The sequence below is a fragment of the Brachyhypopomus gauderio genome, unplaced genomic scaffold (assembly GCF_052324685.1).
Source record: "Brachyhypopomus gauderio isolate BG-103 unplaced genomic scaffold, BGAUD_0.2 sc135, whole genome shotgun sequence".
Lineage (NCBI taxonomy): Eukaryota > Metazoa > Chordata > Actinopteri > Gymnotiformes > Hypopomidae > Brachyhypopomus > Brachyhypopomus gauderio.
In genome coordinates, this window is record NW_027506956.1 from 130,572 (window position 1) to 155,285 (window position 24,714).

The 24,714-nt window shown below is 37.5% G+C and overlaps 31 non-coding genes across 31 annotated transcripts; all 31 read left to right on the forward strand.

Moving 5' to 3' along the window:
• The first annotated feature begins 381 nt into the window (after positions 1 to 381).
• Positions 382 to 522, forward strand: LOC143499660 (U4 spliceosomal RNA). The gene has a single exon (XR_013126270.1). It is a non-coding gene; the product is annotated as a U4 spliceosomal RNA (small nuclear RNA).
• A 650-nt stretch (positions 523 to 1,172) lies between these two features.
• Positions 1,173 to 1,313, forward strand: LOC143499545 (U4 spliceosomal RNA). Its single transcript, XR_013126158.1, has one exon. It is a non-coding gene; the product is annotated as a U4 spliceosomal RNA (small nuclear RNA).
• Positions 1,314 to 1,963: 650 nt separating this feature from the next.
• Positions 1,964 to 2,104, forward strand: LOC143499661 (U4 spliceosomal RNA). The gene has a single exon (XR_013126271.1). It is a non-coding gene; the product is annotated as a U4 spliceosomal RNA (small nuclear RNA).
• A 650-nt stretch (positions 2,105 to 2,754) lies between these two features.
• LOC143499546 (U4 spliceosomal RNA) lies at positions 2,755 to 2,895 on the forward strand. Its single transcript, XR_013126159.1, has one exon. It is a non-coding gene; the product is annotated as a U4 spliceosomal RNA (small nuclear RNA).
• A 650-nt stretch (positions 2,896 to 3,545) lies between these two features.
• LOC143499664 (U4 spliceosomal RNA) lies at positions 3,546 to 3,686 on the forward strand. Its single transcript, XR_013126273.1, has one exon. It is a non-coding gene; the product is annotated as a U4 spliceosomal RNA (small nuclear RNA).
• Positions 3,687 to 4,342: 656 nt separating this feature from the next.
• Positions 4,343 to 4,483, forward strand: LOC143499590 (U4 spliceosomal RNA). Its single transcript, XR_013126202.1, has one exon. It is a non-coding gene; the product is annotated as a U4 spliceosomal RNA (small nuclear RNA).
• A 656-nt stretch (positions 4,484 to 5,139) lies between these two features.
• Positions 5,140 to 5,280, forward strand: LOC143499591 (U4 spliceosomal RNA). The gene has a single exon (XR_013126203.1). It is a non-coding gene; the product is annotated as a U4 spliceosomal RNA (small nuclear RNA).
• Positions 5,281 to 5,928: 648 nt separating this feature from the next.
• LOC143499665 (U4 spliceosomal RNA) lies at positions 5,929 to 6,069 on the forward strand. The gene has a single exon (XR_013126274.1). It is a non-coding gene; the product is annotated as a U4 spliceosomal RNA (small nuclear RNA).
• Positions 6,070 to 6,719: 650 nt separating this feature from the next.
• LOC143499639 (U4 spliceosomal RNA) lies at positions 6,720 to 6,860 on the forward strand. The gene has a single exon (XR_013126250.1). It is a non-coding gene; the product is annotated as a U4 spliceosomal RNA (small nuclear RNA).
• Positions 6,861 to 7,510: 650 nt separating this feature from the next.
• LOC143499666 (U4 spliceosomal RNA) lies at positions 7,511 to 7,651 on the forward strand. Its single transcript, XR_013126275.1, has one exon. It is a non-coding gene; the product is annotated as a U4 spliceosomal RNA (small nuclear RNA).
• A 656-nt stretch (positions 7,652 to 8,307) lies between these two features.
• LOC143499592 (U4 spliceosomal RNA) lies at positions 8,308 to 8,448 on the forward strand. The gene has a single exon (XR_013126204.1). It is a non-coding gene; the product is annotated as a U4 spliceosomal RNA (small nuclear RNA).
• Positions 8,449 to 9,096: 648 nt separating this feature from the next.
• On the forward strand, positions 9,097 to 9,237 carry LOC143499667 (U4 spliceosomal RNA). Its single transcript, XR_013126276.1, has one exon. It is a non-coding gene; the product is annotated as a U4 spliceosomal RNA (small nuclear RNA).
• A 650-nt stretch (positions 9,238 to 9,887) lies between these two features.
• LOC143499668 (U4 spliceosomal RNA) lies at positions 9,888 to 10,028 on the forward strand. Its single transcript, XR_013126277.1, has one exon. It is a non-coding gene; the product is annotated as a U4 spliceosomal RNA (small nuclear RNA).
• A 650-nt stretch (positions 10,029 to 10,678) lies between these two features.
• On the forward strand, positions 10,679 to 10,819 carry LOC143499669 (U4 spliceosomal RNA). Its single transcript, XR_013126278.1, has one exon. It is a non-coding gene; the product is annotated as a U4 spliceosomal RNA (small nuclear RNA).
• A 656-nt stretch (positions 10,820 to 11,475) lies between these two features.
• LOC143499623 (U4 spliceosomal RNA) lies at positions 11,476 to 11,616 on the forward strand. The gene has a single exon (XR_013126235.1). It is a non-coding gene; the product is annotated as a U4 spliceosomal RNA (small nuclear RNA).
• A 650-nt stretch (positions 11,617 to 12,266) lies between these two features.
• LOC143499670 (U4 spliceosomal RNA) lies at positions 12,267 to 12,407 on the forward strand. The gene has a single exon (XR_013126279.1). It is a non-coding gene; the product is annotated as a U4 spliceosomal RNA (small nuclear RNA).
• A 656-nt stretch (positions 12,408 to 13,063) lies between these two features.
• On the forward strand, positions 13,064 to 13,204 carry LOC143499671 (U4 spliceosomal RNA). Its single transcript, XR_013126280.1, has one exon. It is a non-coding gene; the product is annotated as a U4 spliceosomal RNA (small nuclear RNA).
• A 650-nt stretch (positions 13,205 to 13,854) lies between these two features.
• On the forward strand, positions 13,855 to 13,995 carry LOC143499547 (U4 spliceosomal RNA). Its single transcript, XR_013126160.1, has one exon. It is a non-coding gene; the product is annotated as a U4 spliceosomal RNA (small nuclear RNA).
• Positions 13,996 to 14,643: 648 nt separating this feature from the next.
• Positions 14,644 to 14,784, forward strand: LOC143499672 (U4 spliceosomal RNA). The gene has a single exon (XR_013126281.1). It is a non-coding gene; the product is annotated as a U4 spliceosomal RNA (small nuclear RNA).
• A 656-nt stretch (positions 14,785 to 15,440) lies between these two features.
• Positions 15,441 to 15,581, forward strand: LOC143499548 (U4 spliceosomal RNA). The gene has a single exon (XR_013126161.1). It is a non-coding gene; the product is annotated as a U4 spliceosomal RNA (small nuclear RNA).
• Positions 15,582 to 16,231: 650 nt separating this feature from the next.
• On the forward strand, positions 16,232 to 16,372 carry LOC143499673 (U4 spliceosomal RNA). The gene has a single exon (XR_013126282.1). It is a non-coding gene; the product is annotated as a U4 spliceosomal RNA (small nuclear RNA).
• A 650-nt stretch (positions 16,373 to 17,022) lies between these two features.
• Positions 17,023 to 17,163, forward strand: LOC143499675 (U4 spliceosomal RNA). The gene has a single exon (XR_013126284.1). It is a non-coding gene; the product is annotated as a U4 spliceosomal RNA (small nuclear RNA).
• A 656-nt stretch (positions 17,164 to 17,819) lies between these two features.
• On the forward strand, positions 17,820 to 17,960 carry LOC143499676 (U4 spliceosomal RNA). Its single transcript, XR_013126285.1, has one exon. It is a non-coding gene; the product is annotated as a U4 spliceosomal RNA (small nuclear RNA).
• Positions 17,961 to 18,610: 650 nt separating this feature from the next.
• LOC143499550 (U4 spliceosomal RNA) lies at positions 18,611 to 18,751 on the forward strand. Its single transcript, XR_013126163.1, has one exon. It is a non-coding gene; the product is annotated as a U4 spliceosomal RNA (small nuclear RNA).
• A 650-nt stretch (positions 18,752 to 19,401) lies between these two features.
• Positions 19,402 to 19,542, forward strand: LOC143499677 (U4 spliceosomal RNA). Its single transcript, XR_013126286.1, has one exon. It is a non-coding gene; the product is annotated as a U4 spliceosomal RNA (small nuclear RNA).
• Positions 19,543 to 20,192: 650 nt separating this feature from the next.
• Positions 20,193 to 20,333, forward strand: LOC143499678 (U4 spliceosomal RNA). The gene has a single exon (XR_013126287.1). It is a non-coding gene; the product is annotated as a U4 spliceosomal RNA (small nuclear RNA).
• A 656-nt stretch (positions 20,334 to 20,989) lies between these two features.
• On the forward strand, positions 20,990 to 21,130 carry LOC143499679 (U4 spliceosomal RNA). The gene has a single exon (XR_013126288.1). It is a non-coding gene; the product is annotated as a U4 spliceosomal RNA (small nuclear RNA).
• A 650-nt stretch (positions 21,131 to 21,780) lies between these two features.
• LOC143499551 (U4 spliceosomal RNA) lies at positions 21,781 to 21,921 on the forward strand. Its single transcript, XR_013126164.1, has one exon. It is a non-coding gene; the product is annotated as a U4 spliceosomal RNA (small nuclear RNA).
• Positions 21,922 to 22,571: 650 nt separating this feature from the next.
• On the forward strand, positions 22,572 to 22,712 carry LOC143499680 (U4 spliceosomal RNA). Its single transcript, XR_013126289.1, has one exon. It is a non-coding gene; the product is annotated as a U4 spliceosomal RNA (small nuclear RNA).
• Positions 22,713 to 23,368: 656 nt separating this feature from the next.
• On the forward strand, positions 23,369 to 23,509 carry LOC143499552 (U4 spliceosomal RNA). The gene has a single exon (XR_013126165.1). It is a non-coding gene; the product is annotated as a U4 spliceosomal RNA (small nuclear RNA).
• A 650-nt stretch (positions 23,510 to 24,159) lies between these two features.
• Positions 24,160 to 24,300, forward strand: LOC143499553 (U4 spliceosomal RNA). The gene has a single exon (XR_013126166.1). It is a non-coding gene; the product is annotated as a U4 spliceosomal RNA (small nuclear RNA).
• Positions 24,301 to 24,714: the final 414 nt, after the last annotated feature.

A 24,714-nucleotide genomic window follows, 5' to 3' on the forward strand; every position in this document is an offset into this window, starting at 1 on the left:
TAATGGCAGTTTACTTGGCAAAACTCTGCTGTCTTCTTTAGCTATTATTTTTACTGCCAAAGGTCTGTCCTAACTTCTATGTGTATCCTTGCTGTTACATATTTGACTCCCCCTCTCATTTTTGCCCCTTGCTTGACTCCGCCTTTACAGTGAAAAAATTCCCATGATGCCTTTTGATTTTCATTCGCCATGCAATATTGTTTCTGTTAATGCATTAACATGATTAGAAATGCAGTATCTCAGAAAACAAATACTGATGCATTCAGAATTGCTTTTAGTTATTGGAACATCATTTGTGCATTATTTGTGATGTCACAACAGATACCATTCATGAGTTCCTCTGTAAACAATGTGTGTACTTTTGCATCGTTTTTATTTGTTATTCTTTCGCAGAGGCAATATCGTAGCCTATGAGGTTTATCCGAGGCGTGATCATTGCTGGTTGAAAACTTTACCCAATACCCCGCCTGGATGACTTGAAATATAGTCAGCTGTGGCAATTTTTGCTAGTCTCTTTGGAGACTTGTCAAGCGGTGAAAGTAAGGATTCTTTATTGGATTTTGTTGCGCTTTGATATTTATGTCACTTATTTTTGCTGTCTTCTTTGTGGATGGAGTTGTCTGTGCATTTCATGTTTTAGATAGGCCTAAGATTTTGTGTGTGTACTCATAATTAATTTTCCAATGTTTCTGTCGCCGTTTGATGCACAATGTGGGATTATATAATCCAGTTCACCTTTTTCTAGGTGGTTGGTATGTTCTTGATGAGCTCTTACTGCAATGATGGTGTCTTAATGGCAGTTTACTTGGCAAAACTCTGCTGTCTTCTTTAGCTATTATTTTTACTGCCAAAGGTCTGTCCTAACTTCTATGTGTATCCTTGCTGTTACATATTTGACTCCCCCTCTCATTTTTGCCCCTTGCTTGACTCCGCCTTTACAGTGAAAAAATTCCCATGATGCCTTTTGATTTTCATTCGCCATGCAATATTGTTTCTGTTAATGCATTAACATGATTAGAAATGCAGTATCTCAAAAAACAAATACTGATGCATTCAGAATTGCTTTTATTTATTGGAACATCATTTGTGCATTATTTGTGATGTCACAACAGATACCATTCATGAGTTCCTCTGTAAACAATGTGTGTACTTTTGCATCGTTTTTATTTGTTATTCTTTCGCAGAGGCAATATCGTAGCCTATGAGGTTTGTCCGAGGCGTGATCATTGCTGGTTGAAAACTTTACCCAATACCCCGCCTGGATGACTTGAAATATAGTCAGCTGTGGCAATTTTTGCTAGTCTCTTTGGAGACTTGTCAAGCAGTGAAAGTAAGGATTCTTTATTGGATTTTGTTGCGCTTTGATATTTATGTCACTTATTTTTGCTGTCTTCTTTGTGGATGGAGTTGTCTGTGCATTTCATGTTTTAGATAGGCCTAAGATTTTGTGTGTGTTCTCATAATTAATTTTCCAATGTTTCTGTCGCCATTTGATGCACAATGTGGGATTATATAATCCAGTTCACCTTTTTCTAGGTGGTTGGTATGTTCTTGATGAGCTCTTACTGCAATGATGGTGTCTTAATGGCAGTTTACTTGGCAAAACTCTGCTGTCTTCTTTAGCTATTATTTTTACTGCCAAAGGTCTGTCCTAACTTCTATGTGTATCCTTGCTGTTACATATTTGACTCCCCCTCTCATTTTTGCCCCTTGCTTGACTCCGCCTTTACAGTGAAAAAATTCCCATGATGCCTTTTGATTTTCATTCGCCATGCAATATTGTTTCTGTTAATGCATTAACATGATTAGAAATGCAGTATCTCAGAAAACAAATACTGATGCATTCAGAATTGCTTTTAGTTATTGGAACATCATTTGTGCATTATTTGTGATGTCACAACAGATACCATTCATGAGTTCCTCTGTAAACAATGTGTGTACTTTTGCATCGTTTTTATTTGTTATTCTTTCGCAGAGGCAATATCGTAGCCTATGAGGTTTATCCGAGGCGTGATCATTGCTGGTTGAAAACTTTACCCAATACCCCGCCTGGATGACTTGAAATATAGTCAGCTGTGGCAATTTTTGCTAGTCTCTTTGGAGACTTGTCAAGCGGTGAAAGTAAGGATTCTTTATTGGATTTTGTTGCGCTTTGATATTTATGTCACTTATTTTTGCTGTCTTCTTTGTGGATGGAGTTGTCTGTGCATTTCATGTTTTAGATAGGCCTAAGATTTTGTGTGTGTACTCATAATTAATTTTCCAATGTTTCTGTCGCCGTTTGATGCACAATGTGGGATTATATAATCCAGTTCACCTTTTTCTAGGTGGTTGGTATGTTCTTGATGAGCTCTTACTGCAATGATGGTGTCTTAATGGCAGTTTACTTGGCAAAACTCTGCTGTCTTCTTTAGCTATTATTTTTACTGCCAAAGGTCTGTCCTAACTTCTATGTGTATCCTTGCTGTTACATATTTGACTCCCCCTCTCATTTTTGCCCCTTGCTTGACTCCGCCTTTACAGTGAAAAAATTCCCATGATGCCTTTTGATTTTCATTCGCCATGCAATATTGTTTCTGTTAATGCATTAACATGATTAGAAATGCAGTATCTCAAAAAACAAATACTGATGCATTCAGAATTGCTTTTATTTATTGGAACATCATTTGTGCATTATTTGTGATGTCACAACAGATACCATTCATGAGTTCCTCTGTAAACAATGTGTGTACTTTTGCATCGTTTTTATTTGTTATTCTTTCGCAGAGGCAATATCGTAGCCTATGAGGTTTGTCCGAGGCGTGATCATTGCTGGTTGAAAACTTTACCCAATACCCCGCCTGGATGACTTGAAATATAGTCAGCTGTGGCAATTTTTGCTAGTCTCTTTGGAGACTTGTCAAGCAGTGAAAGTAAGGATTCTTTATTGGATTTTGTTGCGCTTTGATATTTATGTCACTTATTTTTGCTGTCTTCTTTGTGGATGGAGTTGTCTGTGCATTTCATGTTTTAGATAGGCCTAAGATTTTGTGTGTGTTCTCATAATTAATTTTCCAATGTTTCTGTCGCCGTTTGATGCACAATGTGGGATTATATAATCCAGTTCACCTTTTTCTAGGTGGTTGGTATGTTCTTGATGAGCTCTTACTGCAATGATGGTGTCTTAATGGCAGTTTACTTGGCAAAACTCTGCTGTCTTCTTTAGCTATTATTTTTACTGCCAAAGGTCTGTCCTAACTTCTATGTGTATCCTTGCTGTTACATATTTGACTCCCCCTCTCATTTTTGCCCCTTGCTTGACTCCGCCTTTACAGTGAAAAAATTCCCATGATGCCTTTTGATTTTCATTCGCCATGCAATATTGTTTCTGTTAATGCATTAACATGATTAGAAATGCAGTATCTCAGAAAACAAATACTGATGCATTCAGAATTGCTTTTAGTTATTGGAACATCATTTGTGCATTATTTGTGATGTCACAACAGATACCATTCATGAGTTCCTCTGTAAACAATGTGTGTACTTTTGCATCGTTTTTATTTGTTATTCTTTCGCAGAGGCAATATCGTAGCCTATGAGGTTTATCCGAGGCGTGATCATTGCTGGTTGAAAACTTTACCCAATACCCCGCCTGGATGACTTGAAATATAGTCAGCTGTGGCAATTTTTGCTAGTCTCTTTGGAGACTTGTCAAGCGGTGAAAGTAAGGATTCTTTATTGGATTTTGTTGCGCTTTGATATTTATGTCACTTATTTTTGCTGTCTTCTTTGTGGATGGAGTTGTCTGTGCATTTCATGTTTTAGATAGGCCTAAGATTTTGTGTGTGTACTCATAATTAATTTTCCAATGTTTCTGTCGCCGTTTGATGCACAATGTGGGATTATATAATCCAGTTCACCTTTTTCTAGGTGGTTGGTATGTTCTTGATGAGCTCTTACTGCAATGATGGTGTCTTAATGGCAGTTTACTTGGCAAAACTCTGCTGTCTTCTTTAGCTATTATTTTTACTGCCAAAGGTCTGTCCTAACTTCTATGTGTATCCTTGCTGTTACATATTTGACTCCCCCTCTCATTTCTGCCCCTTGCTTGACTCCGCCTTTACAGTGAAAAAATTCCCATGATGCCTTTTGATTTTCATTCGCCATGCAATATTGTTTCTGTTAATGCATTAACATGATTAGAAATGCAGTATCTCAGAAAACAAATACTGATGCATTCAGAATTGCTTTTAGTTATTGGAACATCATTTGTGCATTAGGCCTATTTGTGATGTCACAACAGATACCATTCATGAGTTCCTCTGTAAACAATGTGTGTACTTTTGCATCGTTTTTATTTGTTGTTCTTTCGCAGAGGCAATATCGTAGCCTATGAGGTTTATCCGAGGCGTGATCATTGCTGGTTGAAAACTTTACCCAATACCCCGCCTGGATGACTTGAAATATAGTCAGCTGTGGCAATTTTTGCTAGTCTCTTTGGAGACTTGTCAAGCGGTGAAAGTAAGGATTCTTTATTGGATTTTGTTGCGCTTTGATATTTATGTCACTTATTTTTGCTGTCTTCTTTGTGGATGGAGTTGTCTGTGCATTTCATGTTTTAGATAGGCCTAAGATTTTGTGTGTGTACTCATAATTAATTTTCCAATGTTTCTGTCGCCGTTTGATGCACAATGTGGGATTATATAATCCAGTTCACCTTTTTCTAGGTGGTTGGTATGTTCTTGATGAGCTCTTACTGCAATGATGGTGTCTTAATGGCAGTTTACTTGGCAAAACTCTGCTGTCTTCTTTAGCTATTATTTTTACTGCCAAAGGTCTGTCCTAACTTCTATGTGTATCCTTGCTGTTACATATTTGACTCCCCCTCTCATTTCTGCCCCTTGCTTGACTCCGCCTTTACAGTGAAAAAATTCCCATGATGCCTTTTGATTTTCATTCGCCATGCAATATTGTTTCTGTTAATGCATTAACATGATTAGAAATGCAGTATCTCAGAAAACAAATACTGATGCATTCAGAATTGCTTTTAGTTATTGGAACATCATTTGTGCATTAGGCCTATTTGTGATGTCACAACAGATACCATTCATGAGTTCCTCTGTAAACAATGTGTGTACTTTTGCATCGTTTTTATTTGTTGTTCTTTCGCAGAGGCAATATCGTAGCCTATGAGGTTTATCCGAGGCGTGATCATTGCTGGTTGAAAACTTTACCCAATACCCCGCCTGGATGACTTGAAATATAGTCAGCTGTGGCAATTTTTGCTAGTCTCTTTGGAGACTTGTCAAGCGGTGAAAGTAAGGATTCTTTATTGGATTTTGTTGCGCTTTGATATTTATGTCACTTATTTTTGCTGTCTTCTTTGTGGATGGAGTTGTCTGTGCATTTCATGTTTTAGATAGGCCTAAGATTTTGTGTGTTCTCATAATTAATTTTCCAATGTTTCTGTCGCCGTTTGATGCACAATGTGGGATTATATAATCCAGTTCACCTTTTTCTAGGTGGTTGGTATGTTCTTGATGAGCTCTTACTGCAATGATGGTGTCTTAATGGCAGTTTACTTGGCAAAACTCTGCTGTCTTCTTTAGCTATTATTTTTACTGCCAAAGGTCTGTCCTAACTTCTATGTGTATCCTTGCTGTTACATATTTGACTCCCCCTCTCATTTTTGCCCCTTGCTTGACTCCGCCTTTACAGTGAAAAAATTCCCATGATGCCTTTTGATTTTCATTCGCCATGCAATATTGTTTCTGTTAATGCATTAACATGATTAGAAATGCAGTATCTCAGAAAACAAATACTGATGCATTCAGAATTGCTTTTAGTTATTGGAACATCATTTGTGCATTATTTGTGATGTCACAACAGATACCATTCATGAGTTCCTCTGTAAACAATGTGTGTACTTTTGCATCGTTTTTATTTGTTATTCTTTCGCAGAGGCAATATCGTAGCCTATGAGGTTTATCCGAGGCGTGATCATTGCTGGTTGAAAACTTTACCCAATACCCCGCCTGGATGACTTGAAATATAGTCAGCTGTGGCAATTTTTGCTAGTCTCTTTGGAGACTTGTCAAGCGGTGAAAGTAAGGATTCTTTATTGGATTTTGTTGCGCTTTGATATTTATGTCACTTATTTTTGCTGTCTTCTTTGTGGATGGAGTTGTCTGTGCATTTCATGTTTTAGATAGGCCTAAGATTTTGTGTGTGTTCTCATAATTAATTTTCCAATGTTTCTGTCGCCGTTTGATGCACAATGTGGGATTATATAATCCAGTTCACCTTTTTCTAGGTGGTTGGTATGTTCTTGATGAGCTCTTACTGCAATGATGGTGTCTTAATGGCAGTTTACTTGGCAAAACTCTGCTGTCTTCTTTAGCTATTATTTTTACTGCCAAAGGTCTGTCCTAACTTCTATGTGTATCCTTGCTGTTACATATTTGACTCCCCCTCTCATTTTTGCCCCTTGCTTGACTCCGCCTTTACAGTGAAAAAATTCCCATGATGCCTTTTGATTTTCATTCGCCATGCAATATTGTTTCTGTTAATGCATTAACATGATTAGAAATGCAGTATCTCAGAAAACAAATACTGATGCATTCAGAATTGCTTTTAGTTATTGGAACATCATTTGTGCATTATTTGTGATGTCACAACAGATACCATTCATGAGTTCCTCTGTAAACAATGTGTGTACTTTTGCATCGTTTTTATTTGTTATTCTTTCGCAGAGGCAATATCGTAGCCTATGAGGTTTATCCGAGGCGTGATCATTGCTGGTTGAAAACTTTACCCAATACCCCGCCTGGATGACTTGAAATATAGTCAGCTGTTGCAATTTTTGCTAGTCTCTTTGGAGACTTGTCAAGCGGTGAAAGTAAGGATTCTTTATTGGATTTTGTTGCGCTTTGATATTTATGTCACTTATTTTTGCTGTCTTCTTTGTGGATGGAGTTGTCTGTGCATTTCATGTTTTAGATAGGCCTAAGATTTTGTGTGTGTACTCATAATTAATTTTCCAATGTTTCTGTCGCCGTTTGATGCACAATGTGGGATTATATAATCCAGTTCACCTTTTTCTAGGTGGTTGGTATGTTCTTGATGAGCTCTTACTGCAATGATGGTGTCTTAATGGCAGTTTACTTGGCAAAACTCTGCTGTCTTCTTTAGCTATTATTTTTACTGCCAAAGGTCTGTCCTAACTTCTATGTGTATCCTTGCTGTTACATATTTGACTCCCCCTCTCATTTTTGCCCCTTGCTTGACTCCGCCTTTACAGTGAAAAAATTCCCATGATGCCTTTTGATTTTCATTCGCCATGCAATATTGTTTCTGTTAATGCATTAACATGATTAGAAATGCAGTATCTCAGAAAACAAATACTGATGCATTCAGAATTGCTTTTAGTTATTGGAACATCATTTGTGCATTATTTGTGATGTCACAACAGATACCATTCATGAGTTCCTCTGTAAACAATGTGTGTACTTTTGCATCGTTTTTATTTGTTATTCTTTCGCAGAGGCAATATCGTAGCCTATGAGGTTTATCCGAGGCGTGATCATTGCTGGTTGAAAACTTTACCCAATACCCCGCCTGGATGACTTGAAATATAGTCAGCTGTGGCAATTTTTGCTAGTCTCTTTGGAGACTTGTCAAGCGGTGAAAGTAAGGATTCTTTATTGGATTTTGTTGCGCTTTGATATTTATGTCACTTATTTTTGCTGTCTTCTTTGTGGATGGAGTTGTCTGTGCATTTCATGTTTTAGATAGGCCTAAGATTTTGTGTGTGTTCTCATAATTAATTTTCCAATGTTTCTGTCGCCGTTTGATGCACAATCTGGGATTATATAATCCAGTTCACCTTTTTCTAGGTGGTTGGTATGTTCTTGATGAGCTCTTACTGCAATGATGGTGTCTTAATGGCAGTTTACTTGGCAAAACTCTGCTGTCTTCTTTAGCTATTATTTTTACTGCCAAAGGTCTGTCCTAACTTCTATGTGTATCCTTGCTGTTACATATTTGACTCCCCCTCTCATTTCTGCCCCTTGCTTGACTCCGCCTTTACAGTGAAAAAATTCCCATGATGCCTTTTGATTTTCATTTGCCATGCAATATTGTTTCTGTTAATGCATTAACATGATTAGAAATGCAGTATCTCAGAAAACAAATACTGATGCATTCAGAATTGCTTTTAGTTATTGGAACATCATTTGTGCATTAGGCCTATTTGTGATGTCACAACAGATACCATTCATGAGTTCCTCTGTAAACAATGTGTGTACTTTTGCATCGTTTTTATTTGTTGTTCTTTCGCAGAGGCAATATCGTAGCCTATGAGGTTTATCCGAGGCGTGATCATTGCTGGTTGAAAACTTTACCCAATACCCCGCCTGGATGACTTGAAATATAGTCAGCTGTGGCAATTTTTGCTAGTCTCTTTGGAGACTTGTCAAGCGGTGAAAGTAAGGATTCTTTATTGGATTTTGTTGCGCTTTGATATTTATGTCACTTATTTTTGCTGTCTTCTTTGTGGATGGAGTTGTCTGTGCATTTCATGTTTTAGATAGGCCTAAGATTTTGTGTGTTCTCATAATTAATTTTCCAATGTTTCTGTCGCCGTTTGATGCACAATGTGGGATTATATAATCCAGTTCACCTTTTTCTAGGTGGTTGGTATGTTCTTGATGAGCTCTTACTGCAATGATGGTGTCTTAATGGCAGTTTACTTGGCAAAACTCTGCTGTCTTCTTTAGCTATTATTTTTACTGCCAAAGGTCTGTCCTAACTTCTATGTGTATCCTTGCTGTTACATATTTGACTCCCCCTCTCATTTTTGCCCCTTGCTTGACTCCGCCTTTACAGTGAAAAAATTCCCATGATGCCTTTTGATTTTCATTCGCCATGCAATATTGTTTCTGTTAATGCATTAACATGATTAGAAATGCAGTATCTCAGAAAACAAATACTGATGCATTCAGAATTGCTTTTAGTTATTGGAACATCATTTGTGCATTATTTGTGATGTCACAACAGATACCATTCATGAGTTCCTCTGTAAACAATGTGTGTACTTTTGCATCGTTTTTATTTGTTATTCTTTCGCAGAGGCAATATCGTAGCCTATGAGGTTTATCCGAGGCGTGATCATTGCTGGTTGAAAACTTTACCCAATACCCCGCCTGGATGACTTGAAATATAGTCAGCTGTGGCAATTTTTGCTAGTCTCTTTGGAGACTTGTCAAGCGGTGAAAGTAAGGATTCTTTATTGGATTTTGTTGCGCTTTGATATTTATGTCACTTATTTTTGCTGTCTTCTTTGTGGATGGAGTTGTCTGTGCATTTCATGTTTTAGATAGGCCTAAGATTTTGTGTGTGTTCTCATAATTAATTTTCCAATGTTTCTGTCGCCGTTTGATGCACAATGTGGGATTATATAATCCAGTTCACCTTTTTCTAGGTGGTTGGTATGTTCTTGATGAGCTCTTACTGCAATGATGGTGTCTTAATGGCAGTTTACTTGGCAAAACTCTGCTGTCTTCTTTAGCTATTATTTTTACTGCCAAAGGTCTGTCCTAACTTCTATGTGTATCCTTGCTGTTACATATTTGACTCCCCCTCTCATTTTTGCCCCTTGCTTGACTCCGCCTTTACAGTGAAAAAATTCCCATGATGCCTTTTGATTTTCATTCGCCATGCAATATTGTTTCTGTTAATGCATTAACATGATTAGAAATGTAGTATCTCAGAAAACAAATACTGATGCATTCAGAATTGCTTTTAGTTATTGGAACATCATTTGTGCATTATTTGTGATGTCACAACAGATACCATTCATGAGTTCCTCTGTAAACAATGTGTGTACTTTTGCATCGTTTTTATTTGTTATTCTTTCGCAGAGGCAATATCGTAGCCTATGAGGTTTATCCGAGGCGTGATCATTGCTGGTTGAAAACTTTACCCAATACCCCGCCTGGATGACTTGAAATATAGTCAGCTGTGGCAATTTTTGCTAGTCTCTTTGGAGACTTGTCAAGCGGTGAAAGTAAGGATTCTTTATTGGATTTTGTTGCGCTTTGATATTTATGTCACTTATTTTTGCTGTCTTCTTTGTGGATGGAGTTGTCTGTGCATTTCATGTTTTAGATAGGCCTAAGATTTTGTGTGTGTACTCATAATTAATTTTCCAATGTTTCTGTCGCCGTTTGATGCACAATGTGGGATTATATAATCCAGTTCACCTTTTTCTAGGTGGTTGGTATGTTCTTGATGAGCTCTTACTGCAATGATGGTGTCTTAATGGCAGTTTACTTGGCAAAACTCTGCTGTCTTCTTTAGCTATTATTTTTACTGCCAAAGGTCTGTCCTAACTTCTATGTGTATCCTTGCTGTTACATATTTGACTCCCCCTCTCATTTTTGCCCCTTGCTTGACTCCGCCTTTACAGTGAAAAAATTCCCATGATGCCTTTTGATTTTCATTCGCCATGCAATATTGTTTCTGTTAATGCATTAACATGATTAGAAATGCAGTATCTCAGAAAACAAATACTGATGCATTCAGAATTGCTTTTAGTTATTGGAACATCATTTGTGCAATATTTGTGATGTCACAACAGATACCATTCATGAGTTCCTCTGTAAACAATGTGTGTACTTTTGCATCGTTTTTATTTGTTATTCTTTCGCAGAGGCAATATCGTAGCCTATGAGGTTTATCCGAGGCGTGATCATTGCTGGTTGAAAACTTTACCCAATACCCCGCCTGGATGACTTGAAATATAGTCAGCTGTGGCAATTTTTGCTAGTCTCTTTGGAGACTTGTCAAGCGGTGAAAGTAAGGATTCTTTATTGGATTTTGTTGCGCTTTGATATTTATGTCACTTATTTTTGCTGTCTTCTTTGTGGATGGAGTTGTCTGTGCATTTCATGTTTTAGATAGGCCTAAGATTTTGTGTGTGTTCTCATAATTAATTTTCCAATGTTTCTGTCGCCGTTTGATGCACAATCTGGGATTATATAATCCAGTTCACCTTTTTCTAGGTGGTTGGTATGTTCTTGATGAACTCTTACTGCAATGATGGTGTCTTAATGGCAGTTTACTTGGCAAAACTCTGCTGTCTTCTTTAGCTATTATTTTTCCTGCCAAAGGTCTGTCCTAACTTCTATGTGTATCATTGCTGTTACATATTTGACTCCCCCTCTCATTTTTGCCCCTTGCTTGACTCCGCCTTTACAGTGAAAAAAATCCCATGATGCCTTTTGATTTTCATTCGCCATGCAATATTGTTTCTGTTAATGCATTAACATGATTAGAAATGCAGTATCTCAAAAAACAAATACTGATGCATTCAGAATTGCTTTTAGTTATTGGAACATCATTTGTGCATTAGGCCTATTTGTGATGTCACAACAGATACCATTCATGAGTTCCTCTGTAAACAATGTGTGTACTTTTGCATCGTTTTTATTTGTTATTCTTTCGCAGAGGCAATATCGTAGCCTATGAGGTTTATCCGAGGTGTGATCATTGCTGGTTGAAAACTTTACCCAATACCCCGCCTGGATGACTTGAAATATAGTCAGCTGTGGCAATTTTTGCTAGTCTCTTTGGAGACTTGTCAAGCGGTGAAAGTAAGGATTCTTTATTGGATTTTGTTGCGCTTTGATATTCACGTCCCTTATTTTTGCTGTCTTCTTTGTGGATGGAGTTGTCTGTGCATTTCATGTTTTAGATAGGCCTAAGATTTTGTGTGTGTTCTCATAATTAATTTTCCAATGTTTCTGTCGCCGTTTGATGCACAATGTGGGATTATATAATCCAGTTCACCTTTTTCTAGGTGGTTGGTATGTTCTTGATGAGCTCTTACTGCAATGATGGTGTCTTAATGGCAGTTTACTTGGCAAAACTCTGCTGTCTTCTTTAGCTATTATTTTTACTGCCAAAGGTCTGTCCTAACTTCTATGTGTATCCTTGCTGTTACATATTTGACTCCCCCTCTCATTTTTGCCCCTTGCTTGACTCCGCCTTTACAGTGAAAAAATTCCCATGATGCCTTTTGATTTTCATTCGCCATGCAATATTGTTTCTGTTAATGCATTAACATGATTAGAAATGCAGTATCTCAGAAAACAAATACTGATGCATTCAGAATTGCTTTTAGTTATTGGAACATCATTTGTGCATTATTTGTGATGTCACAACAGATACCATTCATGAGTTCCTCTGTAAACAATGTGTGTACTTTTGCATCGTTTTTATTTGTTATTCTTTCGCAGAGGCAATATCGTAGCCTATGAGGTTTATCCGAGGCGTGATCATTGCTGGTTGAAAACTTTACCCAATACCCCGCCTGGATGACTTGAAATATAGTCAGCTGTGGCAATTTTTGCTAGTCTCTTTGGAGACTTGTCAAGCGGTGAAAGTAAGGATTCTTTATTGGATTTTGTTGCGCTTTGATATTTATGTCACTTATTTTTGCTGTCTTCTTTGTGGATGGAGTTGTCTGTGCATTTCATGTTTTAGATAGGCCTAAGATTTTGTGTGTGTTCTCATAATTAATTTTCCAATGTTTCTGTCGCCGTTTGATGCACAATCTGGGATTATATAATCCAGTTCACCTTTTTCTAGGTGGTTGGTATGTTCTTGATGAGCTCTTACTGCAATGATGGTGTCTTAATGGCAGTTTACTTGGCAAAACTCTGCTGTCTTCTTTAGCTATTATTTTTCCTGCCAAAGGTCTGTCCTAACTTCTATGTGTATCCTTGCTGTTACATATTTGACTCCCCCTCTCATTTTTGCCCCTTGCTTGACTTCGCCTTTACAGTGAAAAAAATCCCATGATGCCTTTTGATTTTTATTCGCCATACAATATTGTTTCTGTTAATGCATTAACATGATTAGAAATGCAGTATCTCAAAAAACAAATACTGATGCATTCAGAATTGCTTTTAGTTATTGGAACATCATTTGTGCATTAGGCCTATTTGTGATGTCACAACAGATACCATTCATGAGTTCCTCTGTAAACAATGTGTGTACTTTTGCATCGTTTTTATTTGTTATTCTTTCGCAGAGGCAATATCGTAGCCTATGAGGTTTATCCGAGGCGTGATCATTGCTGGTTGAAAACTTTACCCAATACCCCGCCTGGATGACTTGAAATATAGTCAGCTGTGGCAATTTTTGCTAGTCTCTTTGGAGACTTGTCAAGCGGTGAAAGTAAGGATTCTTTATTGGATTTTGTTGCGCTTTGATATTTATGTCACTTATTTTTGCTGTCTTCTTTGTGGATGGAGTTGTCTGTGCATTTCATGTTTTAGATAGGCCTAAGATTTTGTGTGTGTTCTCATAATTAATTTTCCAATGTTTCTGTCGCCGTTTGATGCACAATCTGGGATTATATAATCCAGTTCACCTTTTTCTAGGTGGTTGGTATGTTCTTGATGAGCTCTTACTGCAATGATGGTGTCTTAATGGCAGTTTACTTGGCAAAACTCTGCTGTCTTCTTTAGCTATTATTTTTCCTGCCAAAGGTCTGTCCTAACTTCTATGTGTATCCTTGCTGTTACATATTTGACTCCCCCTCTCATTTTTGCCCCTTGCTTGACTCCGCCTTTACAGTGAAAAAAATCCCATGATGCCTTTTGATTTTCATTCGCCATGCAATATTGTTTCTGTTAATGCATTAACATGATTAGAAATGCAGTATCTCAAAAAACAAATACTGATGCATTCAGAATTGCTTTTAGTTATTGGAACATCATTTGTGCATTATTTGTGATGTCACAACAGATACCATTCATGAGTTCCTCTGTAAACAATGTGTGTACTTTTGCATCGTTTTTATTTGTTATTCTTTCGCAGAGGCAATATCGTAGCCTATGAGGTTTGTCCGAGGCGTGATCATTGCTGGTTGAAAACTTTACCCAATACCCCGCCTGGATGACTTGAAATATAGTCAGCTGTGGCAATTTTTGCTAGTCTCTTTGGAGACTTGTCAAGCGGTGAAAGTAATGATTCTTTATTGGATTTTGTTGCGCTTTGATATTTGTCACTTATTTTTGCTGTCTTCTTTGTGGATGGAGTTGTCTGTGCATTTCATGTTTTAGATAGGCCTAAGATTTTGTGTGTGTTCTCATAATTAATTTTCCAATGTTTCTGTCGCCGTTTGATGCACAATGTGGGATTATATAATCCAGTTCACCTTTTTCTAGGTGGTTGGTATGTTCTTGATGAGCTCTTACTGCAATGATGGTGTCTTAATGGCAGTTTACTTGGCAAAACTCTGCTGTCTTCTTTAGCTATTATTTTTACTGCCAAAGGTCTGTCCTAACTTCTATGTGTATCCTTGCTGTTACATATTTGACTCCCCCTCTCATTTTTGCCCCTTGCTTGACTCCGCCTTTACAGTGAAAAAATTCCCATGATGCCTTTTGATTTTCATTCGCCATGCAATATTGTTTCTGTTAATGCATTAACATGATTAGAAATGCAGTATCTCAGAAAACAAATACTGATGCATTCAGAATTGCTTTTAGTTATTGGAACATCATTTGTGCATTATTTGTGATGTCACAACAGATACCATTCATGAGTTCCTCTGTAAACAATGTGTGTACTTTTGCATCGTTTTTATTTGTTATTCTTTCGCAGAGGCAATATCGTAGCCTATGAGGTTTATCCGAGGCGTGATCATTGCTGGTTGAAAACTTTACCCAATACCCCGCCTGGATGACTTGAAATATAGTCAGCTGTGGCAATTTTTGCTAGTCTCTTTGGAGACTTGTCAAGCGGTGAAAGTAAGGATTCTTTATTGGATTTTGTTGCGCTTTGATATTTATGTCACTTATTTTTGCTGTCTTCTTTGTGGATGGAGTTGTCTGTGCATTTCATGTTTTAGATAGGCCTAAGATTTTGTGTGTGTTCTCATAATTAATTTTCCAATGTTTCTGTCGCCGTTTGATGCACAATGTGGGATTATATAATCCAGTTCACCTTTTTCTAGGTGGTTGGTATGTTCTTGATGAGCTCTTACTGCAATGATGGTGTCTTAATGGCAGTTTACTTGGCAAAACTCTGCTGTCTTCTTTAGCTATTATTTTTACTGCCAAAGGTCTGTCCTAACTTCTATGTGTATCCTTGCTGTTACATATTTGACTCCCCCTCTCATTTTTGCCCCTTGCTTGACTCCGCCTTTACAGTGAAAAAATTCCCATGATGCCTTTTGATTTTCATTCGCCATGCAATATTGTTTCTGTTAATGCATTAACATGATTAGAAATGCAGTATCTCAAAAAACAAATACTGATGCATTCAGAATTGCTTTTAGTTATTGGAACATCAATTGTGCATTAGGCCTATTTGTGATGTCACAACAGATACCATTCATGAGTTCCTCTGTAAACAATGTGTGTACTTTTGCATCGTTTTTATTTGTTATTCTTTCGCAGAGGCAATATCGTAGCCTATGAGGTTTGTCCGAGGCGTGATCATTGCTGGTTGAAAACTTTACCCAATACCCCGCCTGGATGACTTGAAATATAGTCAGCTGTGGCAATTTTTGCTAGTCTCTTTGGAGACTTGTCAAGCGGTGAAAGTAAGGATTCTTTATTGGATTTTGTTGCGCTTTGATATTTATGTCACTTATTTTTGCTGTCTTCTTTGTGGATGGAGTTGTCTGTGCATTTCATGTTTTAGATAGGCCTAAGATTTTGTGTGTGTTCTCATAATTAATTTTCCAATGTTTCTGTCGCCGTTTGATGCACAATGTGGGATTATATAATCCAGTTCACCTTTTTCTAGGTGGTTGGTATGTTCTTGATGAGCTCTTACTGCAATGATGGTGTCTTAATGGCAGTTTACTTGGCAAAACTCTGCTGTCTTCTTTAGCTATTATTTTTACTGCCAAAGGTCTGTCCTAACTTCTATGTGTATCCTTGCTGTTACATATTTGACTCCCCCTCTCATTTTTGCCCCTTGCTTGACTCCGCCTTTACAGTGAAAAAATTCCCATGATGCCTTTTGATTTTCATTCGCCATGCAATATTGTTTCTGTTAATGCATTAACATGATTAGAAATGCAGTATCTCAGAAAACAAATACTGATGCATTCAGAATTGCTTTTAGTTATTGGAACATCATTTGTGCATTATTTGTGATGTCACAACAGATACCATTCATGAGTTCCTCTGTAAACAATGTGTGTACTTTTGCATCGTTTTTATTTGTTATTCTTTCGCAGAGGCAATATCGTAGCCTATGAGGTTTATCCGAGGCGTGATCATTGCTGGTTGAAAACTTTACCCAATACCCCGCCTGGATGACTTGAAATATAGTCAGCTGTGGCAATTTTTGCTAGTCTCTTTGGAGACTTGTCAAGCGGTGAAAGTAAGGATTCTTTATTGGATTTTGTTGCGCTTTGATATTTATGTCACTTATTTTTGCTGTCTTCTTTGTGGATGGAGTTGTCTGTGCATTTCATGTTTTAGATAGGCCTAAGATTTTGTGTGTGTTCTCATAATTAATTTTCCAATGTTTCTGTCGCCGTTTGATGCACAATGTGGGATTATATAATCCAGTTCACCTTTTTCTAGGTGGTTGGTATGTTCTTGATGAGCTCTTACTGCAATGATGGTGTCTTAATGGCAGTTTACTTGGCAAAACTCTGCTGTCTTCTTTAGCTATTATTTTTACTGCCAAAGGTCTGTCCTAACTTCTATGTGTATCCTTGCTGTTACATATTTGACTCCCCCTCTCATTTTTGCCCCTTGCTTGACTCCGCCTTTACAGTGAAAAAATTCCCATGATGCCTTTTGATTTTCATTCGCCATGCAATATTGTTTCTGTTAATGCATTAACATGATTAGAAATGCAGTATCTCAGAAAACAAATACTGATGCATTCAGAATTGCTTTTAGTTATTGGAACATCATTTGTGCATTATTTGTGATGTCACAACAGATACCATTCATGAGTTCCTCTGTAAACAATGTGTGTACTTTTGCATCGTTTTTATTTGTTATTCTTTCGCAGAGGCAATATCGTAGCCTATGAGGTTTATCCGAGGCGTGATCATTGCTGGTTGAAAACTTTACCCAATACCCCGCCTGGATGACTTGAAATATAGTCAGCTGTGGCAATTTTTGCTAGTCTCTTTGGAGACTTGTCAAGCGGTGAAAGTAAGGATTCTTTATTGGATTTTGTTGCGCTTTGATATTTATGTCACTTATTTTTGCTGTCTTCTTTGTGGATGGAGTTGTCTGTGCATTTCATGTTTTAGATAGGCCTAAGATTTTGTGTGTGTTCTCATAATTAATTTTCCAATGTTTCTGTCGCCGTTTGATGCACAATGTGGGATTATATAATCCAGTTCACCTTTTTCTAGGTGGTTGGTATGTTCTTGATGAGCTCTTACTGCAATGATGGTGTCTTAATGGCAGTTTACTTGGCAAAACTCTGCTGTCTTCTTTAGCTATTATTTTTCCTGCCAAAGGTCTGTCCTAACTTCTATGTGTATCCTTGCTGTTACATATTTGACTCCCCCTCTCATTTTTGCCCCTTGCTTGACTTCGCCTTTACAGTGAAAAAAATCCCATGATGCCTTTTGATTTTTATTCGCCATACAATATTGTTTCTGTTAATGCATTAACATGATTAGAAATGCAGTATCTCAAAAAACAAATACTGATGCATTCAGAATTGCTTTTAGTTATTGGAACATCATTTGTGCATTAGGCCTATTTGTGATGTCACAACAGATACCATTCATGAGTTCCTCTGTAAACAATGTGTGTACTTTTGCATCGTTTTTATTTGTTATTCTTTCGCAGAGGCAATATCGTAGCCTATGAGGTTTATCCGAGGCGTGATCATTGCTGGTTGAAAACTTTACCCAATACCCCGCCTGGATGACTTGAAATATAGTCAGCTGTGGCAATTTTTGCTAGTCTCTTTGGAGACTTGTCAAGCGGTGAAAGTAAGGATTCTTTATTGGATTTTGTTGCGCTTTGATATTTATGTCACTTATTTTTGCTGTCTTCTTTGTGGATGGAGTTGTCTGTGCATTTCATGTTTTAGATAGGCCTAAGATTTTGTGTGTGTTCTCATAATTAATTTTCCAATGTTTCTGTCGCCGTTTGATGCACAATCTGGGATTATATAATCCAGTTCACCTTTTTCTAGGTGGTTGGTATGTTCTTGATGAGCTCTTACTGCAATGATGGTGTCTTAATGGCAGTTTACTTGGCAAAACTCTGCTGTCTTCTTTAGCTATTATTTTTCCTGCCAAAGGTCTGTCCTAACTTCTATGTGTATCCTTGCTGTTACATATTTGACTCCCCCTCTCATTTTTGCCCCTTGCTTGACTCCGCCTTTACAGTGAAAAAAACCCCATGATGCCTTTTGATTTTCATTCGCCATGCAATATTGTTTCTGTTAATGCATTAACATGATTAGAAATGCAGTATCTCAAAAAACAAATACTGATGCATTCAGAATTGCTTTTAGTTATTGGAACATCATTTGTGCATTATTTGTGATGTCACAACAGATACCATTCATGAGTTCCTCTGTAAACAATGTGTGTACTTTTGCATCGTTTTTATTTGTTATTCTTTCGCAGAGGCAATATCGTAGCCTATGAGGTTTGTCCGAGGCGTGATCATTGCTGGTTGAAAACTTTACCCAATACCCCGCCTGGATGACTTGAAATATAGTCAGCTGTGGCAATTTTTGCTAGTCTCTTTGGAGACTTGTCAAGCGGTGAAAGTAATGATTCTTTATTGGATTTTGTTGCGCTTTGATATTTATGTCACTTATTTTTGCTGTCTTCTTTGTGGATGGAGTTGTCTGTGCATTTCATGTTTTAGATAGGCCTAAGATTTTGTGTGTGTTCTCATAATTAATTTTCCAATGTTTCTGTCGCCGTTTGATGCACAATGTGGGATTATATAATCCAGTTCACCTTTTTCTAGGTGGTTGGTATGTTCTTGATGAGCTCTTACTGCAATGATGGTGTCTTAATGGCAGTTTACTTGGCAAAACTCTGCTGTCTTCTTTAGCTATTATTTTTACTGCCAAAGGTCTGTCCTAACTTCTATGTGTATCCTTGCTGTTACATATTTGACTCCCCCTCTCATTTTTGCCCCTTGCTTGACTCCGCCTTTACAGTGAAAAAATTCCCATGATGCCTTTTGATTTTCATTCGCCATGCAATATTGTTTCTGTTAATGCATTAACATGATTAGAAATGCAGTATCTCAGAAAACAAATACTGATGCATTCAGAATTGCTTTTAGTTATTGGAACATCATTTGTGCATTATTTGTGATGTCACAACAGATACCATTCATGAGTTCCTCTGTAAACAATGTGTGTACTTTTGCATCGTTTTTATTTGTTATTCTTTCGCAGAGGCAATATCGTAGCCTATGAGGTTTATCCGAGGCGTGATCATTGCTGGTTGAAAACTTTACCCAATACCCCGCCTGGATGACTTGAAATATAGTCAGCTGTGGCAATTTTTGCTAGTCTCTTTGGAGACTTGTCAAGCGGTGAAAGTAAGGATTCTTTATTGGATTTTGTTGCGCTTTGATATTTATGTCACTTATTTTTGCTGTCTTCTTTGTGGATGGAGTTGTCTGTGCATTTCATGTTTTAGATAGGCCTAAGATTTTGTGTGTGTTCTCATAATTAATTTTCCAATGTTTCTGTCGCCGTTTGATGCACAATCTGGGATTATATAATCCAGTTCACCTTTTTCTAGGTGGTTGGTATGTTCTTGATGAGCTCTTACTGCAATGATGGTGTCTTAATGGCAGTTTACTTGGCAAAACTCTGCTGTCTTCTTTAGCTATTATTTTTACTGCCAAAGGTCTGTCCTAACTTCTATGTGTATCCTTGCTGTTACATATTTGACTCCCCCTCTCATTTTTGCCCCTTGCTTGACTCCGCCTTTACAGTGAAAAAATTCCCATGATGCCTTTTGATTTTCATTCGCCATGCAATATTGTTTCTGTTAATGCATTAACATGATTAGAAATGCAGTATCTCAGAAAACAAATACTGATGCATTCAGAATTGCTTTTAGTTATTGGAACATCATTTGTGCATTATTTGTGATGTCACAACAGATACCATTCATGAGTTCCTCTGTAAACAATGTGTGTACTTTTGCATCGTTTTTATTTGTTATTCTTTCGCAGAGGCAATATCGTAGCCTATGAGGTTTATCCGAGGCGTGATCATTGCTGGTTGAAAACTTTACCCAATACCCCGCCTGGATGACTTGAAATATAGTCAGCTGTGGCAATTTTTGCTAGTCTCTTTGGAGACTTGTCAAGCGGTGAAAGTAAGGATTCTTTATTGGATTTTGTTGCGCTTTGATATTTATGTCACTTATTTTTGCTGTCTTCTTTGTGGATGGAGTTGTCTGTGCATTTCATGTTTTAGATAGGCCTAAGATTTTGTGTGTGTTCTCATAATTAATTTTCCAATGTTTCTGTCGCCGTTTGATGCACAATCTGGGATTATATAATCCAGTTCACCTTTTTCTAGGTGGTTGGTATGTTCTTGATGAGCTCTTACTGCAATGATGGTGTCTTAATGGCAGTTTACTTGGCAAAACTCTGCTGTCTTCTTTAGCTATTATTTTTCCTGCCAAAGGTCTGTCCTAACTTCTATGTGTATCCTTGCTGTTACATATTTGACTCCCCCTCTCATTTTTGCCCCTTGCTTGACTTCGCCTTTACAGTGAAAAAAATCCCATGATGCCTTTTGATTTTTATTCGCCATACAATATTGTTTCTGTTAATGCATTAACATGATTAGAAATGCAGTATCTCAAAAAACAAATACTGATGCATTCAGAATTGCTTTTAGTTATTGGAACATCATTTGTGCATTAGGCCTATTTGTGATGTCACAACAGATACCATTCATGAGTTCCTCTGTAAACAATGTGTGTACTTTTGCATCGTTTTTATTTGTTATTCTTTCGCAGAGGCAATATCGTAGCCTATGAGGTTTATCCGAGGCGTGATCATTGCTGGTTGAAAACTTTACCCAATACCCCGCCTGGATGACTTGAAATATAGTCAGCTGTGGCAATTTTTGCTAGTCTCTTTGGAGACTTGTCAAGCGGTGAAAGTAAGGATTCTTTATTGGATTTTGTTGCGCTTTGATATTTATGTCACTTATTTTTGCTGTCTTCTTTGTGGATGGAGTTGTCTGTGCATTTCATGTTTTAGATAGGCCTAAGATTTTGTGTGTGTTCTCATAATTAATTTTCCAATGTTTCTGTCGCCGTTTGATGCACAATCTGGGATTATATAATCCAGTTCACCTTTTTCTAGGTGGTTGGTATGTTCTTGATGAGCTCTTACTGCAATGATGGTGTCTTAATGGCAGTTTACTTGGCAAAACTCTGCTGTCTTCTTTAGCTATTATTTTTCCTGCCAAAGGTCTGTCCTAACTTCTATGTGTATCCTTGCTGTTACATATTTGACTCCCCCTCTCATTTTTGCCCCTTGCTTGACTCCGCCTTTACAGTGAAAAAAATCCCATGATGCCTTTTGATTTTCATTCGCCATGCAATATTGTTTCTGTTAATGCATTAACATGATTAGAAATGCAGTATCTCAAAAAACAAATACTGATGCATTCAGAATTGCTTTTAGTTATTGGAACATCATTTGTGCATTATTTGTGATGTCACAACAGATACCATTCATGAGTTCCTCTGTAAACAATGTGTGTACTTTTGCATCGTTTTTATTTGTTATTCTTTCGCAGAGGCAATATCGTAGCCTATGAGGTTTGTCCGAGGCGTGATCATTGCTGGTTGAAAACTTTACCCAATACCCCGCCTGGATGACTTGAAATATAGTCAGCTGTGGCAATTTTTGCTAGTCTCTTTGGAGACTTGTCAAGCGGTGAAAGTAATGATTCTTTATTGGATTTTGTTGCGCTTTGATATTTATGTCACTTATTTTTGCTGTCTTCTTTGTGGATGGAGTTGTCTGTGCATTTCATGTTTTAGATAGGCCTAAGATTTTGTGTGTGTTCTCATAATTAATTTTCCAATGTTTCTGTCGCCGTTTGATGCACAATGTGGGATTATATAATCCAGTTCACCTTTTTCTAGGTGGTTGGTATGTTCTTGATGAGCTCTTACTGCAATGATGGTGTCTTAATGGCAGTTTACTTGGCAAAACTCTGCTGTCTTCTTTAGCTATTATTTTTACTGCCAAAGGTCTGTCCTAACTTCTATGTGTATCCTTGCTGTTACATATTTGACTCCCCCTCTCATTTTTGCCCCTTGCTTGACTCCGCCTTTACAGTGAAAAAATTCCCATGATGCCTTTTGATTTTCATTCGCCATGCAATATTGTTTCTGTTAATGCATTAACATGATTAGAAATGCAGTATCTCAGAAAACAAATACTGATGCATTCAGAATTGCTTTTAGTTATTGGAACATCATTTGTGCATTATTTGTGATGTCACAACAGATACCATTCATGAGTTCCTCTGTAAACAATGTGTGTACTTTTGCATCGTTTTTATTTGTTATTCTTTCGCAGAGGCAATATCGTAGCCTATGAGGTTTATCCGAGGCGTGATCATTGCTGGTTGAAAACTTTACCCAATACCCCGCCTGGATGACTTGAAATATAGTCAGCTGTGGCAATTTTTGCTAGTCTCTTTGGAGACTTGTCAAGCGGTGAAAGTAAGGATTCTTTATTGGATTTTGTTGCGCTTTGATATTTATGTCACTTATTTTTGCTGTCTTCTTTGTGGATGGAGTTGTCTGTGCATTTCATGTTTTAGATAGGCCTAAGATTTTGTGTGTGTTCTCATAATTAATTTTCCAATGTTTCTGTCGCCGTTTGATGCACAATGTGGGATTATATAATCCACTTCACCTTTTTCTAGGTGGTTGGTATGTTCTTGATGAGCTCTTACTGCAATGATGGTGTCTTAATGGCAGTTTACTTGGCAAAACTCTGCTGTCTTCTTTAGCTATTATTTTTACTGCCAAAGGTCTGTCCTAACTTCTATGTGTATCCTTGCTGTTACATATTTGACTCCCCCTCTCATTTTTGCCCCTTGCTTGACTCCGCCTTTACAGTGAAAAAATTCCCATGATGCCTTTTGATTTTCATTCGCCATGCAATATTGTTTCTGTTAATGCATTAACATGATTAGAAATGCAGTATCTCAAAAAACAAATACTGATGCATTCAGAATTGCTTTTAGTTATTGGAACATCAATTGTGCATTAGGCCTATTTGTGATGTCACAACAGATACCATTCATGAGTTCCTCTGTAAACAATGTGTGTACTTTTGCATCGTTTTTATTTGTTATTCTTTCGCAGAGGCAATATCGTAGCCTATGAGGTTTGTCCGAGGCGTGATCATTGCTGGTTGAAAACTTTACCCAATACCCCGCCTGGATGACTTGAAATATAGTCAGCTGTGGCAATTTTTGCTAGTCTCTTTGGAGACTTGTCAAGCGGTGAAAGTAAGGATTCTTTATTGGATTTTGTTGCGCTTTGATATTTATGTCACTTATTTTTGCTGTCTTCTTTGTGGATGGAGTTGTCTGTGCATTTCATGTTTTAGATAGGCCTAAGATTTTGTGTGTGTTCTCATAATTAATTTTCCAATGTTTCTGTCGCCGTTTGATGCACAATGTGGGATTATATAATCCAGTTCACCTTTTTCTAGGTGGTTGGTATGTTCTTGATGAGCTCTTACTGCAATGATGGTGTCTTAATGGCAGTTTACTTGGCAAAACTCTGCTGTCTTCTTTAGCTATTATTTTTACTGCCAAAGGTCTGTCCTAACTTCTATGTGTATCCTTGCTGTTACATATTTGACTCCCCCTCTCATTTTTGCCCCTTGCTTGACTCCGCCTTTACAGTGAAAAAATTCCCATGATGCCTTTTGATTTTCATTCGCCATGCAATATTGTTTCTGTTAATGCATTAACATGATTAGAAATGCAGTATCTCAAAAAACAAATACTGATGCATTCAGAATTGCTTTTAGTTATTGGAACATCATTTGTGCATTATTTGTGATGTCACAACAGATACCATTCATGAGTTCCTCTGTAAACAATGTGTGTACTTTTGCATCGTTTTTATTTGTTATTCTTTCGCAGAGGCAATATCGTAGCCTATGAGGTTTGTCCGAGGCGTGATCATTGCTGGTTGAAAACTTTACCCAATACCCCGCCTGGATGACTTGAAATATAGTCAGCTGTGGCAATTTTTGCTAGTCTCTTTGGAGACTTGTCAAGCGGTGAAAGTAATGATTCTTTATTGGATTTTGTTGCGCTTTGATATTTATGTCACTTATTTTTGCTGTCTTCTTTGTGGATGGAGTTGTCTGTGCATTTCATGTTTTAGATAGGCCTAAGATTTTGTGTGTGTTCTCATAATTAATTTTCCAATGTTTCTGTCGCCGTTTGATGCACAATGTGGGATTATATAATCCAGTTCACCTTTTTCTAGGTGGTTGGTATGTTCTTGATGAGCTCTTACTGCAATGATGGTGTCTTAATGGCAGTTTACTTGGCAAAACTCTGCTGTCTTCTTTAGCTATTATTTTTACTGCCAAAGGTCTGTCCTAACTTCTATGTGTATCCTTGCTGTTACATATTTGACTCCCCCTCTCATTTTTGCCCCTTGCTTGACTCCGCCTT